This window comes from Gymnoscopelus microlampas (assembly GCF_963454915.1).
Source record: "Gymnoscopelus microlampas genome assembly, chromosome: 21".
NCBI classification, from domain to species: domain Eukaryota; kingdom Metazoa; phylum Chordata; class Actinopteri; order Myctophiformes; family Myctophidae; genus Gymnoscopelus; species Gymnoscopelus microlampas.
In genome coordinates, this window is record NC_139958.1 from 1,902,045 (window position 1) to 1,929,160 (window position 27,116).

The 27,116-nt window shown below is 43.0% G+C and overlaps 1 pseudogene across 1 annotated transcript in view; it reads right to left on the reverse strand.

Moving 5' to 3' along the window:
• The window catches only part of LOC311037545 (cGMP-dependent protein kinase 1-like), a 56,213-nt pseudogene extending 29,474 nt beyond the window's left edge, over positions 1–26,739 (reverse strand). The window contains exons 1-12 of the transcript in view: positions 26,547–26,739; positions 22,422–22,557; positions 18,458–18,524; positions 17,476–17,575; positions 15,387–15,500; positions 14,444–14,550; positions 13,802–13,864; positions 12,910–12,987; positions 12,126–12,220; positions 11,061–11,126; positions 6,695–6,769; positions 6,359–6,455 (exon numbers count right to left, since the gene is read on the reverse strand). The product of the transcript in view is annotated as a cGMP-dependent protein kinase 1-like (transcript). The remainder of the gene's footprint in view (positions 1–6,358; positions 6,456–6,694; positions 6,770–11,060; positions 11,127–12,125; positions 12,221–12,909; positions 12,988–13,801; positions 13,865–14,443; positions 14,551–15,386; positions 15,501–17,475; positions 17,576–18,457; positions 18,525–22,421; positions 22,558–26,546) is intronic.
• Positions 26,740–27,116: the final 377 nt, after the last annotated feature.

Sequence of the window (27,116 nt, forward strand, 5' to 3'; positions counted from 1 at the left end):
GCCTGAGGAAGAGGGGGAGACGAGGGGGAGTATTGGCAAAACTTCGCCGGCATCCGTCTAAACCACCTCTACCGAGCATCTTTCTGGCTAATGTGCAATCTCTACGTAACAAGATGGATGATCTTTTGTGTGGCATCTCCTCTCGTCGGGAAATGAGAGAATGTTGCTCTTACTGCTTCACAGAAACCTGTCTAACAGCCAGCATTTCCGACTCGGCGGTGCAACCATCAGGTTTCACTGTTTTCCGCACTGACAGGACGAGAGAAGCCACCAGTAAAACTAAAGGAGGAGGAGTATGTTTTCTTATAAACAACTTATGGTGCACCGATGTGGAGGTGCTCTCCTCGAGCTGCTCACAGGACCTGGAGCAACTAACTATTAAATGTCGCCCATTCTATCTGCCGCGCGAGTTTACCTCCGTGATTATGGCGGCAGTTTATATTCATCCACAGGCAAGTGAGTCTGCTGCTCTGAATGAGCTGTATAACGTGATAACAAAACACGAGAACGCTCATCCTGACGCTGTCACAGTGGTGGCAGGCGATTTTAACGGCTGTAAGCTGAAAAAAGTTCTGCCTAAATACAATCAACATGTTAAGTGTGCCACCCGAGGCAGCAAAACATTGGATCATTGTTATTCAACAATCAAGGGGGCATATCGTTCTCTGTCCAGACCGCACTTCGGCAAGTCTGACCATTCTTCAGTCCTCCTGTTGCCTGCATACACACAGCGCATTAGGAGCGAACCGTCCACAGTCCGCACCGTTCAGCACTGGACTGACGATTCGACAGCACAGCTGCAGGGGTGTTTCCTTGCAACTGACTGGAACGTATTCAGGGACTCCTCTGCTGATCTCCATGAACATGTAAGTGCCGTCACAAGGTACATCAACTTCTGTACTGACTTATGCATCCCAACAAAAACTGTGCGTTTTTTCCCGAATGAAAAGCCGTGGATGAACAGTGACGTCAGGAACAAGCTGAAAGCTCGCTCTACTGCTTTTACGTCTGGCGACCCCGGTCAGTATAAAAAGGCACGCTATGACCTGGATAAGTCTATTAGAGATGCCAAGCGTCGATACAGCTCCAAATTGGAGAGTATGAGCTCTGACTCTCGGAGAGTGTGGCAAGGGCTCCAGTCCCTCACAGGATATAAGACTAACAACAGCATGGCCACTACAAATGACTGTACCCTACCAAATGACTTGAACTCGTTCTTTGCCCGCTTTGAAGCGAGCGCTAATCCGACAGTTTCAAATTATGATCATTTTTACAACAACACTGTTTTCACTGGCAACTCTAATGTAAATGATCATTTAAACAACAGCAATGATGTAACCGACTTGGTGGTTTCAGAATCTGAAGTAAGGAGGGCCTTTGACAGAGTGAATGTGCGCAAAGCAGCAGGGCCAGATGGGATATCATCCCGAGCCATAAAACTATGCTCTCGTGAGCTGGCTCCTGTTTTCTGTGAAGTGTTCAACCTGTCCCTTAAGTCCTCCATTGTCCCTCAGTGCTTTAAGAAATCAATCATTGTTCCTGTCCCAAAGAAACCTAAAATTGACTGTCTGAACGATTACCGCCCAGTGGCTTTAACGTCTGTTTTAATGAAATGCCTAGAGAGGCTGGTATTAAAGCACATTCAATCTGTGATTCCTCACTCTCTTGATCCTTATCAGTTTGCTTATCGCTCGAATAGGTCTGTTGAAGATGCTATTTCCATTGCTCTGCACACTGGGTTAGAACATGTCGACTTACTCAATGTATACTGCAGAAAGCTTTTTATTGATTTTAGCTCTGCATTCAATACAATTGTGCCAAGCAAACTTCTTGTCAAACTGAGAGAACTGGGCCTACCCTCCTCAATCTGTGATTGGATCCTGGACTTCTTGGTGGGGAGGGAACAGGTTGTGAGGATAGGAAGTTTTACCTCCTCCTCAATCATAACAAATGTTGGTGCCCCCCAAGGCTGCGTTCTTAGTTCCTATCTTTATCTTCTGTACACCCATGACTTTGTAGCAAAGAGTGGAACCAACCTCTTTATCAAATTTGCGGATGACACCTGTGTGATTGGGAAAATTAAGAATAATGATGAATCTGCCTACCGTCAAGAAGTGGTAGACCTAACAGTATGGTGCAGAAACAACAATCTTGAGCTAAATGTGTCCAAGACTAAAGAAGTCATAGTTGACTTCAGACTAAACAGAGAAGCACCCACTCCTATCATCATAAATGGTGCTGAAGTAGAAATTGTTGACAGTTTCAAATACTTAGGAGTGCACATCTCCAAGGACCTTAAATGGCACCTGAACTGCACATCGATTGTAAAAAAGGCACAACAACGTCTCTACTTTTTGAGATGCCTAAAAAAGGCTGGTGTATCCACCAAGACCCAGACCAACTTCTATAGATCTACTGTGGAGAGTCTCCTCACCGCAAATATAGCGACCTGGTACGGAAGCTGTTCTGATGTGGATCGCACACTAATTAACAGGGTAGTTCGAACTGCCAAGAGGATCATCGGTGTTGACCTGCCCTCAGTGGCAGACATTTACAGGCAAAGGTGTTGTGACAGGGCCCTGAAAGTAATCAGAGACCCCAGCCATCCTGGCAACGGCCTGATAACCCTGCTACCTTCTGGCAGACGCTACCGATGGGAGCGCTGCCCTGATAAGAAATCAAAAAACAGGGTTCGTACAAGTAGGTTAGTGAACAGCTTTTATCCAGAGGCAGTTTGTTTCCTAAATGAGAAGAAGTAACTTATTCATCCCTTGCCTAAAGCAGGCTACGCTGCTATTCTTGCACTTTATTTTGGTCTTTTTACTTTGTACCTCCTTTTATCCTGTTCCTTGACAACCGTTGCACTGAGCCGGCATGCTGATGTCTAAACCTGTAATGTATTATTTGTTTTTTCTACTATTTATTACCACGTGCAGCTTGTGAACAAAACATTCCAATGTATTTTAATGTAAATTTTAATACAAATGGCGAAATAAACTTGAAACTTGAAACTTAGTACTCTATTGTACTCTATCTGCCATATGCCATATATGGCGACTGCCAATTATAGCAGAGATAGCACAATACTTTGCCAGCCTTTTTGCCTCCTTTTTGGGGCATCCTAAGTCATTGGTTCTCAAAGTGGGGTCCGGGGACCCCCAGGGGTCCTTGAGGGAGTTCCAGGGGGTCCCCAGCTAAATGATAGATTAGGCACCAAATGGACCCTCATGGGTCTGTAACTCTGAGAGTGTACAAATGGAACCAAATGGACCCTAACGGGTCCATTTGGTTCCATTTGTACACTCTCAGAGTTAAATTGACATAGATTTTACAATATAAATTGCGGTCCAAGTGATAGAAATGCCATTAAATGGGGGTCTGTAGCCCTAGTGCATGTCAAACTGGGGGTCCTTGTAATGAAAAATGGTTGAGAATCACTGCTAGAGCCGTAAACAAATCTTCTCTTATGGGGGTCCCTGGCATATCTTTTGAAATGGGGGTCCACGGGCTGTGTCAAGTGTCAATTTGGGGGTCCTTGACATGAAAAAGTTTGAGAAGCACTGTCCTAAGTTGTTTAAACCCTCTAGCAACTAGTCTGTGGGTATAATGTCCCAGGCTGCCAAATATAAAAAACAATAGTCTGCACCCTCTGCCTATACTGTAGCTCTGAGATGGTATGTAGGAGTGGTTGGTATTTAATGACCTTGGTCAGAAAGGCTTCCTCTAGGCCAGGGGTCTTCAACGTTTTCAGGCCAAGGACCCCCTAGCTGAGAGAGAGATGAAGCAGGGACCCCCCTCTATATTGTATAAAAATTGTGTTTCAGATTTTTATTGACTTGGTCTGCTCTTTTTTCCCCTCTACACCAGCGGTTCCCAAACTTATTTAGCTGTGCACCCCTTATTACATCCTGACCTAGATGACGCACCCCCCCCCGGGGCGTCATCTAGGCAAACCAATTAGGTTGGTTTGCCTAGATGGCAGGTCACGCACCCCCTGGTGGGCGCTCGCGCACCACAAGGGGTGCACGCACCACAGTTTGGGAACCCCTGCTCTACACCAAACACCTCTTTGCCCAAAAAATAGCCGATCTACAAGCCCACAACGCCTCGCTAGTTACGAGCCATTCACACACACATTCATACACCCATTCACACACACATTCACCCACTCATTCACACACACATTCATACAGCCATTCACGCACACATTCATACACCCATTCACACACACATTCACCCACTCATTCATACACTCATTCACACACACATTCATACACCCATTCACACACACATTCACCCACTCATTCATACACTCATTCACACACACATTCATACACCGATGGAGGAGGAAACCATGCAAAATAGCCGATCTACAAGCCCACAACGCCTCACAGCGCGAGGCGTTGTGGGCTTGTAGATCTGCTATTTTTTGGCTAAAGTTCTCCTCAGAAATGGGATGCTAGGGTTCAAGTGGTTAAGGTAAAAAAAAAAATCCTATCACACAAAGATTTGGCGGACCCCCTGTAGTAACTCTGAGGACCCCCTAGGGGTCCCGGACCCCCTGTTGAAGACCCCTGCTCTAGGCTAAGGTCAAAGGAGCAGGCTATGTCTAATACAGACACTTCTCCGGACTCTTCATCATCCACAACTACATCTGGTGTGTTAGCTGTGAAAGATGTCTGGGTTATTATCACAGAGATGGAACATGGATGGAATGACATGGGAACGTTTGTTCATTCTCACTGTAGATGCATGACATAACAGTTGCAAATGCATCTCAATTCTGCACCTACTACATTAACGGTGATAGTTACAACGGCTGTGGTTTTTAGGATGTTATAAGGACACACACACACACACACACACACACACACACACACACAGTTTGTATTAGCCTACTATACTTGTGGGGACATCAACATTTTAGGATTTTATGCATGTTATTTTAATAGTTTTTTTTTTGGCATTTTTAACCTAAGCCTAAAGCTGAAAAAATTGCAGATCTACAAGCTCACAGTGCACGACACCGGCTCACAACTGTGTAAATCAGGTATAACTCCATGTCTATCACTCATATTCTACCATACTTGTGAGGACATTTGGCACGCACGCACGCACGCACGCACGCACACACACACACACACACACACACACACACACACACACACACACACACACACACACACACACACACACACACACACACACACACACACACACACACACACACACACACACACACACACACACACACACACACACACACACACACACACACACAGGTTATGCATAGCCCGTGTCATCATTAAAGGAGAGTTCCGGTCATTTTAGGTTGTATGTTTGATGTGTCGCTAATCACTCACCAACATACAAAGGAACGTTGAATATTTCCAGATCTGCCCCTGTTGTCCATTCTGCAGACCCCTTACAGTGTTGTCCATTCTGCAGACCCCTTACAGTGTTGTCCATTCTGCAGACCCCTTACAGTGTTGTCCATTCTGCAGACCCCTTGCAGCGGCATAATGGGAGACGTGTGTAAGAGTGAAAATCGTCTATTTTAACAGATGCAAAGTTGTTGTTTTTTCTCCTAGTACTCATGGTGGAGTCTCATGATACTCACGGTGGAGTCTCATGATACTCACGGTGGAGTCTCATGATACTCACGGTGGAGTCTCATGATACTCAAACATGCGCTGAATGTCCCGCATGAGATACCGCTCGTGCAGAACGACATGACGCTGGTTGCTTGTTTCTCTCACAAAATCTGGCACACGCCAGCCATACAAACATACAACCTAAAATGACCGGAACTCTCCTTTAAAGTCTGATTAAGTCATCAAAGGCTGGTGAGGAAGGCAGGCTCCGTCGTGGGGGCCTCACTGGAGGAGGTGGCTGAGGTGTGTTCAGCGAGGCAGCTGGAGAACCCCTGCCCCCCCACCCTGCCCCCCCAGGGTGGAACTGTATGAGACTATAAGGGCCGGTAGGAGGTAGGAGGATTTACTACGAGACACACGTTAGTCGCTCTGCCATGACAACTTGACTTGAAATATATAAGATGTACCAAGAACTCTGCCTTCTGATGACATTTAGTAGTGATTACACTGTGGACGATGTCCCTTGTCTTTGCACTGCACTGATTGTACTGCAGGTTTGCACAGCTCACAATGTGAGCGTTGTAGATCTGCTACTTTCGGCTAATGTTCCACTCAGAATATGGATGCTAGGGTTCAAGTGGTTGAATCCTAGCATCCCCCCCCCCCAGTAGTAACTCTGAAGATCCCCTAGGGGTCCAGGACCCCCTGTTGAAGACCCCTGATCTGTGTGTTTGTTTATGCAGGTTTATAAAGTTATGTTTTACCAGTTCCACACGGCTGAAGCCTCCCACCCCCAGGGTGCACACCACACTGAAATCACTCAGCGACACACTGGAGAAAAACACTGCTTCTATCTCCAGCCTGGAGGGGAGAGAGAGAGTGAGAGACAGACAGACAGACAGACACACATAGAAAGAGAGAGAGAGAGAGAGAGAGAGAGAGAGAGAGAGAGAGAGAGAGAGAGAGAGAGAGAGAGAGAGAGAGAGAGAGAGAGAGAGAGAGAGAATATGGTGACAAACGTGAGGAACAAAATACCTTTATTATATAACTTAATTTAATAGATAAATGCATAATAATGTATGTATTCATGGTGAACTCACTTAGCCTTCAGCTCATCACTCTCATACTGCTTGTTGTTGACTTTATCCAGACCTCCAATCAGCTGCTTGAAGGATCTGGAACACACGCCCACCAAGGAGGTTTATTTCTATTGAATTAACTAGAAGCTCGCCCCCGCTACGCGGGGGCTCGCGTCTAGCCCGCGGCCACGCCCACGTAGCGCCCGCGGCCACTTGGCAACGCATATAAGTGGCGTAGCGTCATGAGGGTCAGTGGGGCCGTGGCTCGGTCAGTGAAGACCCTGTAGTGCGGATGATATGTGGCATAGAGGGGCAGATTGTAAATCCCCAGAGGAAACATCCGTGGGCTACCATTGGTTCAGCGATGTGTGCGGTCGCCCTGCGGCCCCTCCTCCTCCACCAATGTGCAGTATTGAGAGCCCTGACGTCACAACAATTGGAGCGATGGGCACTGCACTGTGGTTGGTTAGGGTACACCTAGGGCCCAGGTAGAACCCAGTTAAAGCCTGCATGGGCAAACCCAGGTAGGACCCGCCTTGGTCCCACATAAACATGGGTAGTTGGGGCCCACCTAAGGGCCAGGTAGAAGCTACTTATAGCCTGCATGGGCATCGCAGTTGGGACTGAAGTGGATGCCGCTGACATTGCTGACATGGGGTCCATATGGTTTAGCCCACCTTGAAACCATATGGGAACTACGCTGGCATGCTGGCTGTAATGCAAACGCTGCATCATACCTGCAGTGTGTAGTTTGATGTTGTGTGTGTAGCAGATATACCTGCAGTGTGTAGATCAATGTCCATATGAAAGTCAATGCCCAGCAGTGTTTTTTTTCCCCAGCAGAGTTTCTAGTGTCTCTGTCTCTCTCTGGAAGAGGTTGCACATGAACTCTGCAGCCGCACTGAGGCGCTCCAACACAAACACTCTGACATTAAGCTGCTTCACACAACAAACATCAGCACGACGCTGCTGTTTGTCCAAAAGACACAATATCTCCTCTCCCACCGACGTCATGTGTTCATTTATCGACAGCCGTACAGACTCCTTTTGACACATTTTACCTCGTTTATCCAGCTCTCACTGACTCATCGGGCTGCAGTGTTGGGAAAGTTCACTTAAAATATGAACTAGTTCAAAGTTCAGTTCACAAATTTTAAAATGAACTAGTTCAAAGTTCAGTTCATAATTCAAAATTTTGAACTAAAGTTCATGGTTCAAAAAATGAACTAGTTCAGTTCTTTTTCGTTCTTTTTTTTCAATATATATTAGTGCTGTCAGGCGATTAAAATTTTTAATCGCGATTAATCGCATGATTTGTGTAGTTAATCGCGCGATTAATCGCATATTAATCGCATATTTTTTATTGTCTCAAACTTGAATGATGAACTGAAAAGCAGTGCATGTATTGTATATGGAGCAGGATGCATCCAAATATATTATTTATTATTATTACTATACTTTTATTATTTATCCAATACATTATAAAACCAATGTTATTTATTTAATTTTCTTATACATTATATCCTCTCTGGTGTACATACACAAAGCACCCTATATTTATTATTTCCAGGTGTAAAGTAACTAAGCACATTTATTCAAGTACTGTACTTAAGTACAATTTTGAGGTACTTTTACTTTACTAGAGTATTAGCAGTTTTCAGTACTTACTTACTTCTACTCTACATCTCAGAGGCAAATATTGTACTTATTTTTAATTATTTGAAAACTTGAGTTACTAGTTACTTAGTAGATTTTACAAATACATGTATCACTTCAGCCCTATTTAAGTTTTGGATATTGGAAAATAGCCGATCTACAAGCTCACAACAGGTCACGGTGCAACACAGTGAGCTTGTAGATCTGCTATTTTCTAAAGATTTTCATTAATCTTGGGGGGGGGGCTGGGGGCTTGTCAAAGTGAGTGTATGACACTGTTAACATCAAAAGCCAGGTGCAGAAGTCCACTTTTAATCCCAAAATAAAGTCCGGTCGGACGTCCAGACTACAATACGTTCATTCAGAGGTTCGGGGGCCGGGGCTACCGTCCTAAAGTCGGCTGTAGGCTACGGTGCTAGCCTACGACGCATCAGCCACGGACATGTTGTTGTGACATCCCAAACTCATCTCGCCGTTCCGCGGTGTTTACTTATTAATTCAGCCCAGCTTCAAGTTAATTTTGTCGGCAGTGAAGCCAAGGAAACAACACCGATACTTTGGAAGAGACACAAGTCAACTTCCAAATGCTTGTGGCCGGGAAATGAGCTTCGCAGAGCGGATAAGGTGTCAGCTCTTCGCCCTGGCCGAGTGGCCGTAACTGTCTGTGCTGCTCACTAGCTGTCGCTGCAATGAGACTGTTCACTCGGACTCCGCGCTGCGTAGATGAATGTTTAGACACCGCCTTGCTTTTCTCTTTTTGGGCTGATGGTGCGTTCAAGACGCCTCGGAAACACAGAATAGGATTAAATACAACATGACAAACCGATGTAACCATGGACATTTTGGACACTCTTGAACGAAGTTAAACTGTGAGAGAACGCCGTTCACAAACGCCAGAATGAACGCGTTCACGATAACGTTCATCTAGCGGATATACAGTACGTTCAGTTCACGTTCGCCCAAAATATGAACGAGTTCATGAACGATCGTTCATTGAACGCGTTCAGGCACAACACTGTCGGGCTGTTATGTTGCTGCGATCAAGTCAACGATGTGAGAGATTAGCTATCACAGACGGACGGACAGGGGGTGAAACATAGTCTTGCGCCATGCCTTTCGGCCTGGCGGAGACAATAAAAAAAGGAAAGTAAAGGAAATGAGCATTTCTGCAACAAAAGTAGTGAACAAACTATACTATGAAAACATGGGCCACATTGTCAAAGAATGTAAGAAAGAGGCAGGCATGTAGAAAATAGCCGATCTACAAGCTTACAAAGCCTCTCAACGTGAGGCGTTTTGAGCTTGTAGATCGGCTATTTTCACAATATGTACTTGTGGAACGGAGTCAAACAGAATGGGGGGGTCCCCAGATCAAGTACGTTTATTTGGGGGGGCGGGGGGGGGCGGCGTGAAAGGGTTGATAAGCACTGCTGTAATCGGAGCGAAATTATCTGAAATTACTACATGACCATAATGCAGCCTAACATGCGTTGCACGGGGGGGTCCTGCCATTACGTTAGTTACTGTAGTTGCTGTGGAGCTACATAGTTCTCCAGAATACACACACAAACATACACCATCTACAATGGACTAACTGAGCAGCAATATTGACATTCACCACACGAACGTGCATTGTTGACAAAGTGATTGCACAGCCGCTGCAGGCATGACAACCACGTTAGCGTTAGCGACATGGCAGCTATCACAGCGCCCTGTCCGTCGTCGCTGGGACTAACTGTGATGGCTACAGCAGTAACAGCAAGCTGTCTGCGATGCCATTGTCTGGAGACTGCTCTTAGCGTGACACGACCAATGAGAGTGAGCGCTGTAGTTGTTGCTAAGATACGGTGGCGTCTCTGCCCCATAGCTTGTAGATCTCTCACGCATGATTGGCGTAGGCTGCGTTGCCAGGTCTGACTGTTTGTATAAGCGATTTTGGGCTTATTTGGGTGCACTTTTGGGCTCGTTTCCATAGACCACGGCAGCGCTTATTTCTTTCCCGTGACCGATGTGGCAAAAAAAGTGCAAAACGAACCATCCGGAAGTAAATTGCGAGATGAAATATATAGCACTTTTTGATTATTAGAGAAGGAGACACATGTGAAGGTTGAAAATGAAAGGTAGGAGATTATATAGTTTTTCATGAGGGATTTTTGTAGCAAGTTGTGAGAGAATTGGGCCACTCCTGTGGGCGGGGGGCTGATTAGAACCATTGGGGTTTGAAAGGAGACGCTCTCTGTTTGAGTGGAAAGATATGTTATTAGTGAAGAAATGTAAAGAGCACAAAGGTACAGTAAAGGTACAGTAAAGGTACAGTAAAACATTAAGGCTAAAAGCCTTACACAAAAAAAGACCTGGGGATTTGTTTCCATTGTGGTCCTATGTATTCAATTAATCAACAGAGCATAGAATATGAACACATGGGTTAACCCTAACCCATAATACATGGCATAAACACATAGCTATATTTTATATATTATCAAATTAATGTCTCAGGAATGCGACAAAAACTAAAAAATCTCCATGAATTCAATGCTTCATAATTGACAGACAATAACTTAAGTCATTTTTTGGGTGAACTACTCCTTTAAATATCAACCCATTGACAGGAAAAACAAAACAAAAAACACTATTTTTGAAAAAGCATCATTATTTTATTATAATCAATTGAATTGATTAGTTCTATTAATTACCCCTAATTAACAATATACGCGATTACAACAGAACTCACTCTCTATCAATAACCAGACAGGTGACGTCTCCCAGAGCCGTGACATTGGCCGTGCGAACGTCCTCACTTGACAGAGAGAGAGAGAGAGACAGAGAGGAGAATTATTAATTATGAATCATTAATTAAGAGAACTCTGAGAGACACAAGCTCCGTTATGCCTGATCTATACTCCGTCATATCATCTCTGTTGGGTGGAAAACCTCATCCAGAGCGTTAGTGAGTTCTCTCTAACGCTCTGCCAGGCGCTCTGCTCTGCTCATAGACAAACAATTCCACTGCCCTGCGAGGGCTCCAACTGTAGGAAAAAATAAACAAAAGCACGTCACTACTCACAGAAAAAAAGGCTGTTTTGTGTTGTTGAAAGTCTATTCTCGGAGGTGGGAGGCCTCTCAGCACCCCACGTGCTCTGTATAATACACTTTTTGGGCAGAAAATAAAATATGTCCGCGAGACGGAAATTATTTTAATTTACTCCACAGTGCCCTCTACAGATCTGGTCAATGGTAAGTTCAAATAATGTCCGTCTCGCGGACATATTTTATTGTCTGCCCATAAAGTGTATTCTACAGAGAAGGTGCTGAGAGGCTTCCCACCTCCGAGAACAGACTTTCAACAACACAAAACTGCCTTTGTTTCTGTGAGTAGCGACGTGGTTTTGATTATTTTCACTACTGTTGGAGCCCTGGCAGGGCAGTGGAATTATTTGTACATGCGCCGAGCCCAGCACCGCGGGCAGAGCGTTAGAGAGAACTCACTAACGCTCTGGAACAGAGCTAGTCAAAAACTCTGACTTTTCAGGGTTCAAATTCAACAGCATCAAAAGTAGCAGATCTACAAGCTGGAAACGCGTCGCTTCGCGCCGCGTTTCCAGCTTGTAGATCTGCTACTTTCGATGCTTCTGAGTGACGCTGTACTGTGAAGTGCGTTAATTTACGAAAAAAACACAGAAAGAAGTTAAAATATGGAGAGAAGCGGTTTCTGCCCCGACAGCAACTATATAACGTTACTTGTCACATCATGGTTAAAAGATAACCGATCTACAAGCCCACAACGCCAGCGTTTCACCCTTTCAATGCCTGCTCTCCAAACCAGTCTCCTCTGGTCAGAGTGTTCAGGAACACCGGCTCCTCGTTGGCTGCTTTCTGCTGAGTGACCTTAACCTGTGGATGACACAATGACACACGCACAGACCCTCTTCTAGAGCAGCGCTTCCCAAACGTTTTAGCTCAAGGCCCCCCCCATCTCAAAAACAGTTTGCGAGGGACCTCCAGAAGCAAAGACTTTAGTTAAAAATGTTTCAAAAATATCAGATCTACAAGCTCATAGCGCGGCACTCTGTGCCGCGCGCGCTATGAGCTTGTAGATCTGATATTTTCACTAGTTCTTAAACATTTTGTTTTCCAATTCAGGGAATTTCTTCGGTTATTTTCATTTTATTCAAGAAGTTCTTTATGAAAAAATATTATTAATGAATTATTGTGGAAATCTTAAGAACATCTTTTATGTAGGAAAATGTAGGAAATAAAATAACAGGATATTCACTCGTGACCCACCAATGGGGTCCCAAACCACTGTTTGGGAAACAGTGTTCTAAATGGCTCGCAACTACACTAAATCCATAGGGTCCTTATGTATGAGTTATAAGAGACCATTCAAATGTGATGCGTATACAAGCATAAAATATACATTCAGGCATACAGTAAAACTATACAATTATGCAAACAACAAAATGATTCATTCATGTAAAACCAACGTTTTAAGGGCTGAAGTTGTGTGTATGTTTTGTAAGCTAAATCTCCTCATCCATCCTCCTACCTGTCCATCACTGATGACATCATCATCCTCCTACCTGTCCATCACTGATGATGAAGAAGGTGTCTCCGGTGGCTCCCTGACAGATGATGTAATCACCATCGTTGTAGTGAGTCTGACAGAGACAGCATGTTGTTGTTATTATTATTAAAGAGACATATCAGTGTGCATCATGTCAAAGAGTGTCAACCATATAGTCCCTATTCTGAGCACATTTTCAAATAAACATTTCACATTTGTATCTAGCTTTTTTTAAACTTGTTCGTTTTTTAGTATGTTTTTCCCCCCCAAAAAAATCACAACTCATAAATAAAGTGCAATTTTGGATATTCATCGTAGGGTACACTATAGGGCTGAAGGCAGGGGTCCTCAACATTTTTCAGACCATGAATACATATTGTATAAAATTGTGTTGCAAATTAAAACTTTTTCATAGATTTCATAGATAGCTTCACAGACTTATTTGACAGCACTGTCATCAGTGTTGTGCAAATTCATGTTAATTCATGTTAATTCATGTTGGATTCATGTTTGTTGTGCAAATTCATGTTTATTCATGTTAGTGTGTATTTTCAGTGAGCCTTTTTAGTACCACAACACAAAGTGTCAAATAATATAAGAAAGCGGCAAACATTGTGAAAATAGCAGATCTGCAAGCTCACAACGCCAGGCGTTATGTATCTGTGGAACCGAGTCAAACTAAATGTAACGCCTCAACTCCTACAATGCCAAGTGCTTGTCAGGGTGGGGGTCCTCAGTTCAAATAGGATTATTTGTGGGGGGTCCCCAGTTCACATATGATTATACAGTAAGTGGATTCAGTCAGGACCATCCTCACCAACACCACTGGGCTCATAAAGGCCGGTCACCAGTATTACATAATGCTCCAATCACAGTCATTACAGAGATAATAGTGATGAATAAATTACCTCCTCCAACACATCAGCTAATTTACTGAGAAGATCTTCTGGTATGGACTGAAACGTAGGACACTGAGAGAGAGAGAGAGAGAGAGAGAGAGAGAGAGAGAGAGAGAGAGAGAGAGAGAGAGAGAGAGAGAGAGAGAGAGAGAGAGAGAGAGAGAGAGAAGAGAGAGAGAGAGAGAGAGAGAGAGAGAGAGAGAGAGAGAGACAGAGAGAGACAGAGAGAGAGAGAGAGAGAGAGAGAGAGAGAGAGAGAGAGACAGAGAGAGACAGAGAGAGACAGAGAGAGACAGAGAGAGAGAGAGAGAGAGAGAGAGAGAGAGAGAGAGAAGAGAGAGCAGAGAGAGAGAGAGAGAGAGACAGACAGACAGACAGACAGACAGACAGACAGACAGACAGACAGACAGACAGACAGACAGACAGACAGACAGACATGTGAAGCGACTTTGAGTACCTAGAAAAGCACTATATAAATCCCAGGTATTATATGTATACATGCATACATACATATATGTACCGTATATTATGTATACAGTGTGTGTGTGTGTGTGTGTGTGTGTGTGTGTGTGTGTGTGTGTGTGTGTGTGTGTGTGTGTGTGTGTGTGTGTGTGTGTGTGTGTGTGTGTGTGTGTGTGTGTGTTGTTGCACCTGCGTAGGAACTCCATGTACTGAGAGTGTTTAATGAGACCAGTCCTCATCATGATGGTCTGGAAGCCCTGTCTGTCGGATCGCCCACAGCCTGATGTCAGTCAGAGCTAGAGAGAGAGAGAGAGAGAGAGATGGGGAAGAAGAAGAAGAAGAAGAAGAAGAAGAAGAAACAGTGTGAACGGAACCTCCTGATCACTAGAGCTCTGTTTACTAAACACAATTATCACAATGTGTTAAACTAGAAAATGTGCTCCTCGGAGCACAAGTCTCGCCAGCAGACCACATTGGTGGAGGATTTTTGGTAAGGAATTTATTCCAAGATTGGAACTTTTTCTGCTAATATCTCCTGACTAAATGTTAGCTTGGCTGATGGCACTGATGTCACTTCGAAACATGCAATGCAATGTTTTGAAGTGACTCACCAATTTATAGGTATGCATGTCGTCATGCGTCTCGCTAGCCAATCAAAGCGCACCCTTTCAACATATTGTCACGTGTCACGTGAAGCTTGACCAATGTTAGCTTGGTGGAACCAAAGGAAATCAAACGAAAACATACTCTCCACCATGCCTTCGGCCTGGCAGAGACAATGATGATGTTCTGGTTGTATGGTTCTAAACCTAGGTTCCTGCTGTTCTTCATACTGTTTATAGAGACAGACAGTACCAGTCACAGTGCTGGTGCAGTTATACAGACAGACAGACAGACAGACAGACAGACAGACAGACAGACAGACAGACAGACAGAGACAGACAGACAGACAGACAGTATACCAGTCACAGTGCTGGTGCAGTTATACAGACAGACAGACAGACAGACAGACAGACAGACAGACAGTATACCAGTCACAGTGCTGGTGCAGTTATACAGACAGACAGACAGACAGTATACCGGTCACAGTAGCAGTGCGGGTGCAGTTATACAGACAGACAGACAGTAATACCAGTCACAGTAGCAGTGCGGGTGCAGTTATACAGGATGGCCAGCTCTCCAAACACTTTCCCTGGACTGATGGTACACAGCTTCTTCCCCTCTTTTGTTACGTCCACCATGCCCTCTGCACGCACACGCACACACACACACACACACACACACACACACACACACACACACACACACACACACACACACACACACACACACACACACACAATGTATTTATGTCCACATAAAGGAGAGCATACAAGCATACAATGACACAAATATTAAAGACACAGTTAAGGTTTCATTCACACACTCATGGCATATGTCTTCATGTAACAATAAGCATGTCACTCAGTACTCTATGGGTGTTAGTCACAGTACAGTATATCACTCAGTACTCTATGGGTGTTAGTCACAGTACAGTATATCACTCAGTACTCTATGGGTGTTAGTCACAGTACAGTATATCACTCAGTACTCTATGGGTGTTAGTCACAGTACAGTATATCACTCAGTACTCTATGGGTGTTAGTCACAGTACAGTATATCATTCAGTACTCTATGGCAGAGTTACATTGACATAGATTTTACAATATAAATTGCGGTCCCAAGTGATAGAAATGCCATTAAATGGGGGTCCGTAGCCCTAATGCATGTCAAACTGGGGGTCCTTGAAATTAAAGTGGTTGAGAATCACTGCTAGAGCCGTACAACATCTTCTCTTATCGGGGGTCCCTGGCATATCTTTTGAAATGGGGGTCCGCGGGCTAATAAGTGTCAATTTGGGGGTCCTTACATGAAAAAGTTTGAGAACCACTGCTCTATGGGTGTTAGTCACAGTACAGTATATCACTCAGTGCTCTATGGCAGTGGTTTTCAACCAGTGGTCCGGGGACCACCAGTGGTCCTTGAGGGGGTTCCAGGGGGTCCCCAGCCAAATGAATAATTAGGAACCAAATTGACCCTTATATGTCTGTAACTCTGAGAGTGTACAAATGGAACCAAATGGACCCGTTAGGGTCCATTTGGTTCCATTTGTACACTCTCAGAGTTAAATGAACACTGATGATGATACTACTGTGTAGATTGGGACCCCCAAGGAATCAAAATGGTTGAGTCCCTGGCATATCTTTTCAAATGGGGGTCCCTGGGCTAATATGTGTCAATTTGGGGGTCCTTGACGCAAAAAAGGTTGAAAACCACTGCTCTATGGGTGTTAGTAACAGCGGCGGCTGCCAATTATAGCAGAGCCTTTTCCCCTCCTTTTTCGGGCATCTCAAGTTGTTGAAGCCCTCTAACAACCAGTCTGTGGGTCCTATAGGCTCTGACAAATATACAAACAAATAGTCTGCACTGTATTTAATGACAGTGGTCATAGAGCACAGAAGTCCTGACGTCACTCGTTCATCCCCTGGTTCGTAGAAGTCATTTCTCTATGGAGAATAACATTGGGTCATCTTAGAATCGTCTCATATAAGAATTGGGGTGCAGAAATAAACAAACTGTCTCGGCGCTTATTGTCAGGGAGGAGGCTCTGTATCGTTTATGATAGTCAGTCACTCATATTTGATAGTGTCTGTTTCTGGCAACATTTTTAGTAATTCGGCAGAAGTAACGTTATCGTTTTCTCACCTTCAGAACGGCTTCATATCCATAAGAGTCAAACCGCCGGGATCATTTGTTTATTTTTGGAACACAGTTCTTATTTGACGCGATATTAAACACATCTATGGGAATTCAGAAGGGGGGGGGGGGGCGGGGGGGACGCGACCCAGGTAGGATGAGTAAATTACGTCAGACTTCGGTGGTCTATAAAAGCTTCCTCTAGGCTAGGGTCAAAGGTGGAGGCTATCTCTAATACAGACACTTCTCTGGACTCTGGAGTCATCAACAACATCTGGTGTGTTAGCTGTCAAAGACGCTCAAATACATAGTAAAAAGAAAGTAACCATTCATAGATTAAATACATCATGACACACAATACAGTACCTTCAACCAAAGGCAATGATAATTTAAAAAAAAAATACAACACTACTTTCATCAGAAAACAGTAGCTCACAACGCATCAGGCTTGCAGAGCTTGCAGATCAGTTATTTTCAGGCCTTACCCTCCAGCACGTAGACGGTGGATCCATCGTCTCCCTCCTGGATCACACAGCAGCCCTGGGCCACCGAGGTGGGATGCATGCAGTCCATGATGGTCAGGATCTGCATGGGAGACACGAGGTCAAATAGTAGGGCCGTTTCGAGGCTCCGTGAGCACCCCAAAAACACATATCTTAGACCTGTTTTTTTTAGGACCCTAAAGGTGTCTAGTTATGATTTCTGCTTGTTGCCCATGTCAACTAATGTCCCATGGGGTTTATTTTTAACCCTTTCTGACACCTACCCCCAACCCAAACCATAACATGGAGATAACAGAGAATACCATAACTCTTGAAGTAAACAACATACAGCGACAAATGAACACATATTATAATTTTGACCCAAGGAATTCATTAAAGTGTTTTTTATTCAGATTCAAACACAAATTGACTCTATTTCAGGGCAGAAACAGCCAAAAACTAGCAGAATAGTTTGAAATCACATTTATATTTCTCTTTGTACTACATTTTTAAGGTGTATTCTTTTCTAGCATATGTCTTTTAGGACCCTAAGGGTGTCTAGTTAAGTTTTAATCTTGTTGCCCTGGTCAAATAAGGTCCCATGGGGTTTATTTTAACCCTTTGTTACACCTATTCCCAACCCGAACCATACAATGGAGACAATAGAAAATACCATAACTCTTGAAGTAAACATACAGAGACAATTGAACACATTTCTATATATAATTTTGACCCAAGGAATTCATTAAAGTGGTTATTATTAAGATTCAAGCAGGTCTTGACTCTATTTCAGGACAGAAACTGCAAAAAACTAACAGAAAATGTTCAAATCACAAGACATATGGTAAATATGTAAATGGTAGATCTGCTATTTTTGAATTGCTAAAGTGTAAAATAATGCTTTTTTTTTAAGCTCAAATCAAAAAGTGACACAGAAGTGTTCCAGGTCTTAATGGGTTAAGAACAGAATGTGGTCGGTACCAACCTGTCCATGTTCCAGATGTTTCATGAAGTCGTTCTCCAGCAGAGCTCTTTGGATCAGCTCCCTGGACCTGCAGTAAACCAAACATCCACTTGGTTTTGTACTTGTAATCATTTGCACAATGTTCAACAGGGGGTCCGGGACCCCTAGGGGGTTCTCAGAGTTACTACAGGGGGTCCGCCAAATCTTTGTGTGATAGGATTTTTTTTTTTTTTTACATGAACCACTTGAACCCTAGCATCCCTTTTCTGAGGAGAACTTTAGCCAAAAATATCAGATCTACAAGCTCACAACGCCTCGCAGCGCGAGGCGTTGTGAGCTTGTAGATCTGATATTTTTGGCAAAGAGTTATAGGTGTAGAGGGAAAAAAAAGAGCAGCAAATGTTTATCTGAAACACAATTTTGTACGATATAGAGGGGGTCCCTGCTTCATCTCTCTCTCAGCTAGGGGGTCCTTGGCCTGAAAACGTTGAAGACCCCTGTTCTAGATACAATAGAATACAATAAAGTGGAAACGTAACAAAACAATACAAAATAAACACAGAATAGTGCAGTGAGAGACATGACTGTAGGCTATGGGCGTACTTTTTTTTTACTCTGTCTCACCAAACATAGCAGATCTACAAGCTGCTAATTCTGAGCTTGTAGATCTGCTATTTTCAGTGCAACATGCCGTTGTACGACACAGCATGCAGACATGCCTACAGCCAATACCTCATTGTAACTCACAGAATATTCATAAAAGGAATTTGGTTTTGAGTGATGGTTTTGAGTGACTAAATATTTGCCTATTCATAATTGAAGCCCACATTTTTGCTGCAGCATCGGCGTCCATTGCTATTAGTTTGTTTGACCGAGTTATGACACATATTCCTGTGTTGTGTAATGATAGTTAATCGTTTCTCCCAATTGTATTATGATGCTGAATACAGTATATTGTGGTGTTAGAGCATCACCCTGTGGTCAATTTGAGTGTTAACACGTCTTTATAGTGGAGTGTGCATGTTCTCCCTGTGTCTCCCAGGGTAGTTAATACCCTCACAAAAACATGTAGTAATCCTGGTCTCTATACCGCCTCCCCCATGACAGCCGGGGCACCTGATGGAGGGGAAAGGAACTGGTTGGAATAACGTGTTCCTTCCACGCGCTACGTCCTACCAGGGAAACTCCCCCCTGTCAGGTGACAAGAAGGTCAGTTGGCTCTCATGCACTGAAGGAAGCATGAGCTCGGCCCTGGCCTCCCCAGGCTGTGGGGGACTGGTGTAGCGCTGGTGTAGGGCGGGTGTAGCGCCCAGGATCACTTAGGAAATTGGCACCGGGTGAAAAAAAATGGGTTACAATATGGCTTTATAGTCAGTATAGCTCCTTTGTAGCAGTGATGTAAAGTAAACAAGTACATTTACTCAAGTACTATACTTAAGTACAATTCTGAGGTACTTTTACTTTACAGGCGTATTTCCAATGTTCAATACTTGTACTTTTACTCCACTACAATGGGCCACATAAGGCCCCCACCTTCACTTAATGCGGCCTGCAGGTTAATATATAGAATACTGATATATTATTATTGATTTCAGCTGTTATAATTCCAAACATGCAAACGTGACCCTCTTTAATTACTTCAGTCTGTATTAGTAGCTTAATTACATTACAGTCATTTAGCAGACGCTTTTATCCAAAGCGACTTACAATAAGTGCATTCAACATACAGTAGGTAGGCAAGAAAACTACTAATCACCAGAGAAGTTTTAAATTAATTCTCTTCTAAAACAAGCAACTAAGAGTATAACTAGCGCTAAGGTAAAAGTCTAATATATCAGCTAACTACTGTCTTAAACAGATGAGACACATAGGAAAATCAAATGAGCAAGAGCAATGACTAATGACTTAATGACTAGTATTACAATTCTATTGTCCTTTTTATGTCCAATGTATTTGTATTTAAGTTCATAAAGTAAACATAAGTATAACTAAATGCATTTGAAATTAAATAAAAATGTTACGTTTTGAGCTTAGATTGGCTATTTTTGCTACTTCTGTGAGACATAGAATGGCGAAAAAAGTTAAAATACGGAGAGACAGTATATGCAATGTGTCCCTCTGGAGTGAGTGTGGAAATATAGTGTCTCTCTCCATCATCATCAAAGTTGATCCTACTCCACATGCTTAATAATGATGATGGCACTGTCAGAGAAATGGCCAGGGCGTCACTCCTACTGGACTTACACAGGAGGAAGCTCCCCCTGGCTGTTACACACCAGAATCATTTCCTAGGTTTCAGGAGGAAAGACTCTGGAAAACTGGACTCACAAGACAAGGGCTTTGGGGTCTGGTCTGATTGGCCAGATCTCAATGACCTCTGCCACTGGACAGGAGTCCAGTTAAAATGGGCAAAAAAAACAACACCGAAGTGCTCATCTCTGATGGACTAATTACAGACCCCAGTGTGGTAGTGGAGGCTACTGTCTCCCACCAGGGAGGAGACATTAGACTACAGGAAGACACAGCTAGAAGGGTTTTGCTTAATATGAAACAGACTGAAGCCAAACAACACTGGCATGGACTTCCACTGCAGGGAAAGTTGGCCTGTGTTGATTCCGCTTGATCATTCTGTTTCACATTCTATGTACAAAAATGCTGTAATTGGGGAGGATGTGTTAAAATTCACCATCAAAGCAAGAATGCAAGTATTACCAACCAAGTACAATCTGTCAATCTGGTATCCTGACATCCATAGTCCACTCTGTATAAACCATCATGATTCTGAACAACACCTAGAATCCATTGCACACATCACCAATGGATGTAGTGCATATAACAATGTGTACATTGCTCGCCACAACCGCATAGTTGACTTAGTGTCCGATGCAGTCAAAAAATGTATGCCATCCAGTGCAACAATGTACAAACACTAAAGATTGTTACCAGATTGGTTTGGTTTAGCTTGTGATACGATACGATAATACTTTGTCAGTTTGCACTGAAATTTGTCTTGCGACCCAAACAGCCATGTATGCAACATATAACAGTACACACATTTGACATGACACAAGAAAAATACAAAATACATACATGAAGACATGCAAAGACGAGAGCAATGTCCACCACTCAGCCTACCCCTGGCTTATAACTCCTGATTAAGCCTCAATGTCGTCTGATGGACAAAGGACCTCTTCAGTTTGACCTTATTGTGTATAATGTAGGAACACTGTATCTCCTTCCTGAAGGCAGCAACCTATATTCTCCATACAAAGCATGGCTAGTGTTTGAAGTGATATTCCTTGCCAACCTTATCATACTGTTATCATATGTAGATGTATAGAGCCTCTGAAGTGGTTGTCCAACAATCTTTGAACAAATGTTCACTTGCTGCAGCAGTTGTGACTTTAAAGCTACAGACAGACATCCATACCAGGTGGTACTACAGTACTGCAGGACAGGAGATGTCTTTGCTAACATCCCAAATACCCCTGATGTCGTTTTTGTTGATCCCTGTCACAAGGAAGTTCTGATTGTGGAGGTGGGCTGTGTCTCTGATCTATACATGAACCAGGCTTACCAAGACAAGCATTCTAATTACCAACCGCTACTGAGAATTATAACAAACCTTATGGGTACATCTGTGCTCATATTTGGAAGCCTGGGCCATGTATATAAGCTGACCACGATTGGCCTAGCAATCGCTGGCATGACACAAAACAAAGCCAAACAACTTGCAAAATATTGCTCTGTTTCAGCTGTTCTAGGCATTTTGTCTGTGTGGAGGAGGAGGTGCCATGTGTATCCTTAGGGACCATGAACTATCAACCCTGTTATATGTGTTTCCCTGAAAATGAATTGTACTTTGTGGATTCAAGTAAAGAATTAAAGTGTGTGTGTGTGTGTGTGTGTGTGTGTGTGTGTGTGTGTGTGTGTGTGTGTGTGTGTGTGTGTGTGTGTGTGTGTGTGTGTGTGTGTGTGCACTCACTCTTTGCTCTTGCTGTAGCAGGTCAGGGTAACATGGGTGAGCTGTGAGGGATCCAGTGCAGTGGGTTCTGCTGAGATGGCTTGTCTCTTTGTACGCTGTGGTTCATCTGGTACTGCAGCTGACTCCACCACTGCACCTTATGAATTACAACACATACTGTAACACTGCACCTTATTAACACATTGATCACCAGAGGTTAATCTCATGATGTACTCACCAGTGCCAACGTTTTGTTGTTGTTTTTGTTTTTTTCACGTGGCCATAGACCTCGTTAAAATCCATAAGAATCAGCGCTGCACTGAATGTAAACATTTCGGAGATCTCCATGTGTCTACCAGTGGAGATCGCGTGTCAAACGTGGCATCCATGTTGTAGTTACAACGGTTTATGTTAAACAGTGATCAGCGAGGAGGAAAAACTACAACTAGAGAAAGGGCCATTTTAGTGTCCGCTTTAGAATGGAGTCGGATGGAAACGAAAATATCCGGCGAAGAATGGTTCCGGCTTTGGTGTTACACTGAAATGTGCCGTGTCGAAAATTGAATCGGCGCTTAACGGTTGGATTTATCGGCCCGTAGGGCTACGGGCCTGGCGGTCAATGTGTTAACTCATTCAGTGCCAATTAAATAAAAAAATGATTGCGTACTATGCCAGTGATTTTTTCGATTTTCGTACCTTTTTCAAGGAGTCACAGAATATTTATCTCCAGTATAATGGATCCCCTGATGGTTGCTAATCACTGAGGGTTTCACTGTGCTTCCGCCAAGAAAATGTCATCGCGACCTCCGCGTTCGATTTTATACGCCTTTGAAAATAACATGTCTCGGCCAAAAATGCATTGTAAAAGAAAAAGTACACAGTAGCCGAGATACAGCCTTTTTAACCAAGAAGTGAATGGAGCAACAAATCTACAGATCATGATATCTTGGGTTCTGAATGTTCCCCCCCCCCCAGAAAAAAAAATAATATATAAAACACATACTGTAACACCGCATCGTATTAATATACGACACATACTGTAACACTGCTTATTAGGCCGGTCACAATTATTACAGTCCGTGAGAGCAGGACAGCAGAATCACCGTCATTTCTCAAATACATCCCCCTGTCATTCATACTGATTCCCCGACCTCGAAATACGGACGCTTTCTTCCTTCTTAGTGTGATGTGTGTGTTCTTGACTTCTTCTGCCTTTGTTTTTATCAGAGCGTGACAGCGCGGCTTACAGTGCACAGCAGACAACACGAGTGTGTGTGTGTGTGTGTGTGTGTGTGTGTGTGTGTGTGTGTGTGTGTGTGTGTGTGTGTGACACACCTCTGTTGTATTATTCATTCATTTCATGTATAAGATAAGCCTACAAGCGTCTTTGCGCTGTGTGTGTGTGCGTGTGCGTGTGCGTGTGCGTGTGCGTGTGCGTGTGCCTGTGTGTGTGTGTGTGTGTGTGTGTGTGTGTGTGTGTGTGTGTGTGTGTGTGTGTGTGTGTGTGTGCGGCTCTGTTATGTGCGCCTCCACTTTTTGTCTTCATCAACGCATGTTATATCAGAACGCTCGCCCCAAGATACAGTTCCCCACGGGGCAAATCCGGCGGTATTCACCTGGTATTCCTAAAAGTAACCTCAGTAAACTATGTCTAAACCTACCCTTATTCCTTAACTTAACCTCAGTAAACTATGTCTAAACCTACCCTTATTCCTTAACTTAACCTCAGTAAAACTATGTCTAAACCTAACCTTATTCCTAACCTTAACCTCAGTAAAACTATGTCTAAACCTAACCTTATTCCTAACCTTAACCTCAGTAAAACTATGTCTAAACCTAACCTTATTCCTAACCTTAACCTCAGTAAAACTATGTCTAAACCTAACCTTATTCCTAACCTTAACCTCAGTAAAACTATGTCTAAAACCTAACCTTATTCCTAACCTTAACCTCAGTAAAACTATGTCTAAACCTAACCTTATTCCTATCCTTAACCTCAGTAAAACTATGTCTAAACCTAACCTTATTCCTAACCTTAACCTCAGTAAAACTATGTCTAAACCTAACCTTATTCCTAACCTTAACCTCAGTAAAACTATGTCTAAACCTAACCTTATTCCTAACCTTAACCTCAGTAAAACTATGTCTAAACCTAACCTTATTCCTATCCTTAACCTCAGTAAAACTATGTCTAAACCTAACCTTATTCCTGACCTTAACCTCAGTAAACTATGTCTAAACCTAACCTTATTCCTAACCTTAACCTCAGTAAACTATGTCTAAACCTAACCTTATTCCTAACCTTAACCTCAGTAAAACTATGTCTAAACCTAACCTTATTCCTAACCTTAACCTCAGTAAAACTATGTCTAAACCTAACCTTATTCCTAACCTTAACCTCAGTAAAACTATGTCTAAACCTAACCTTATTCCTAACCTTAACATCAGTAAAACTATGTCTAAACCTAACCTTATTCCTATCCTTAACCTCAGTAAAACTATGTCTAAACCTAACCTTATTCCTAACCTTAACCTCAGTAAAACTATGTCTAAACCTAACCTTATTCCTAACCTTAACCTCAGTAAAACTATGTCTAAACCTAACCTTATTCCTAACCTTAACCTCAGTAAAACTATGTCTAAACCTAACCTTATTCCTAACCTTAACCTCAGTAAAACTATGTCTAAACCTAACCTTATTCCTATCCTTAACCTCAGTAAAACTATGCCTAAACCTAACCTTATTCCTAACCTTAACCTCAGTAAAACTATGTCTAAACCTAACCTTATTCCTAACCTTAACCTCAGTAAAACTATGTCTAAACCTAACCTTATTCCTAACCTTAACCTCAGTAAAACTATGTCTAAAACCTAACCTTATTCCTAACCTTAACCTCAGTAAAACTATGTCTAAACCTAACCTTATTCCTATCCTTAACCTCAGTAAAACTATGTCTAAACCTAACCTTATTCCTAACCTTAACCTCAGTAAAACTATGTCTAAACCTAACCTTATTCCTAACCTTAACCTCAGTAAAACTATGCCTAAACCTAACCTTATTCCTAACCTTAACCTCAGTAAAACTATGTCTAAACCTAACCTTATTCCTAACCTTAACCTCAGTAAAACTATGTCTAAACCTAACCTTATTCCTAACCTTAACCTCAGTAAAACTATGTCTAAACCTAACCTTATTCCTAACCTTAACCTCAGTAAAACTATGTCTAAAACCTAACCTTATTCCTAACCTTAACCTCAGTAAACTATGCCTAAACCTAACCTTATTCCTAAACTTAACCTCAGTAAAACTATGTCTAAACCTAACCTTATTCCTAACCTTAACCTCAGTAAACTATGTCTAAACCTAACCTTATTCCTTAAAGGTAGGTTAAGTGATATTTTTTGGTTAAAACAAAAAGTATTTTGTTAAAAGGTTAAAGCACTATATTGTGATAGTAATCATTGCTATAGAGTGTGTGTTCAGTAACAGGAGTCTCCATGTCTCTCCAGCTCTTTAATAAACAGAAAATACATTTTTCGGTAGGTGTCAAAATCTCAGCCAATCAGGAGAAAGTACTCATTTTTAAGCGTAATTTGTATAGTGTTCCAGTTCCAATTTTGTCTGCCCATTTCTTAGTGTCATCACTTCCAATTTCACTTGTTTAATCTATATCCTGATTGAGTTCTCTGTCCTGGTTGGATAAAATTAGAAATTAAATTTAAACTGAAACGAAAATGCATTTTCTGTTTAATAAAGAGCTGGAGAGACAAGGAGACTCCTTTTACTGAACAAACACTCTATAGCAATGAGTACTATCACAATATAGAGCTATTTAACACTTATTTTAACCAAAGCAAATCACTTACCCTACCTTTAAGGTAACCTCAGTGCAACGGCTTATCCTCAGTAAAACAAATACAAGAATACAAGCACCCCTGGTCCGCGAAAAGCATTTCTGTTACCAATACAACCTGCCTGACCTACCTACCTACCTACCTACTGTACCGACCTACCTACCCACCCACCCATCCATCCATCCATCCATCCATCCACCCACCCATCCATCCATCCATCCATCCATCCATCCATCATGCTATCCTAAGGGTTTTGAGTGACAGGTGGGTTTTGGTGGGGGCGGGGGCACCTTGTGCGTCCTCAGAGACGGCGGCGGCGTGGTGAGCGGCTCCGCTGTGTGCGCTCAGCTCCGTCCGCAGCTGTCTGATGAGCTCGTCCTTGGTGTCAAGCTCCAGCTCCAGCTCGTCTATGAGGACGTCTCTCTGGATCAGCTCCTCTATCTTCAGCTGTAAGGCCCGCTGCAGGGCTCTGAGGGTACCCATGCTGTCAAGACACAATATGTATACATATTACAGGGTTCTGAGGGTACCCATGCTGTCAAGACACAATATGTATACATATTACAGGGTTCTGAGGGTACCCATGCTGTCAAGACACAATATGTATACATATTACAGGGTTCTGAGGGTACCCATGCTGTCAAGACACAATATGTATACATATTACAGGGTTCTGAGGGTACCCATTGATCGATTGATGTACTTTATTTAGTAAGAAATGAGAACAACAGTACATGGAAGTACAGATTAACAATACAAGGTCTACTAAACCGGTGGTTCTCAAACTTTTTCACGTCAAGGACCCCCAAAATGATATGTATTTGGCCGCGGACCCCCATCTAAAAATATTTTGTCCCAGG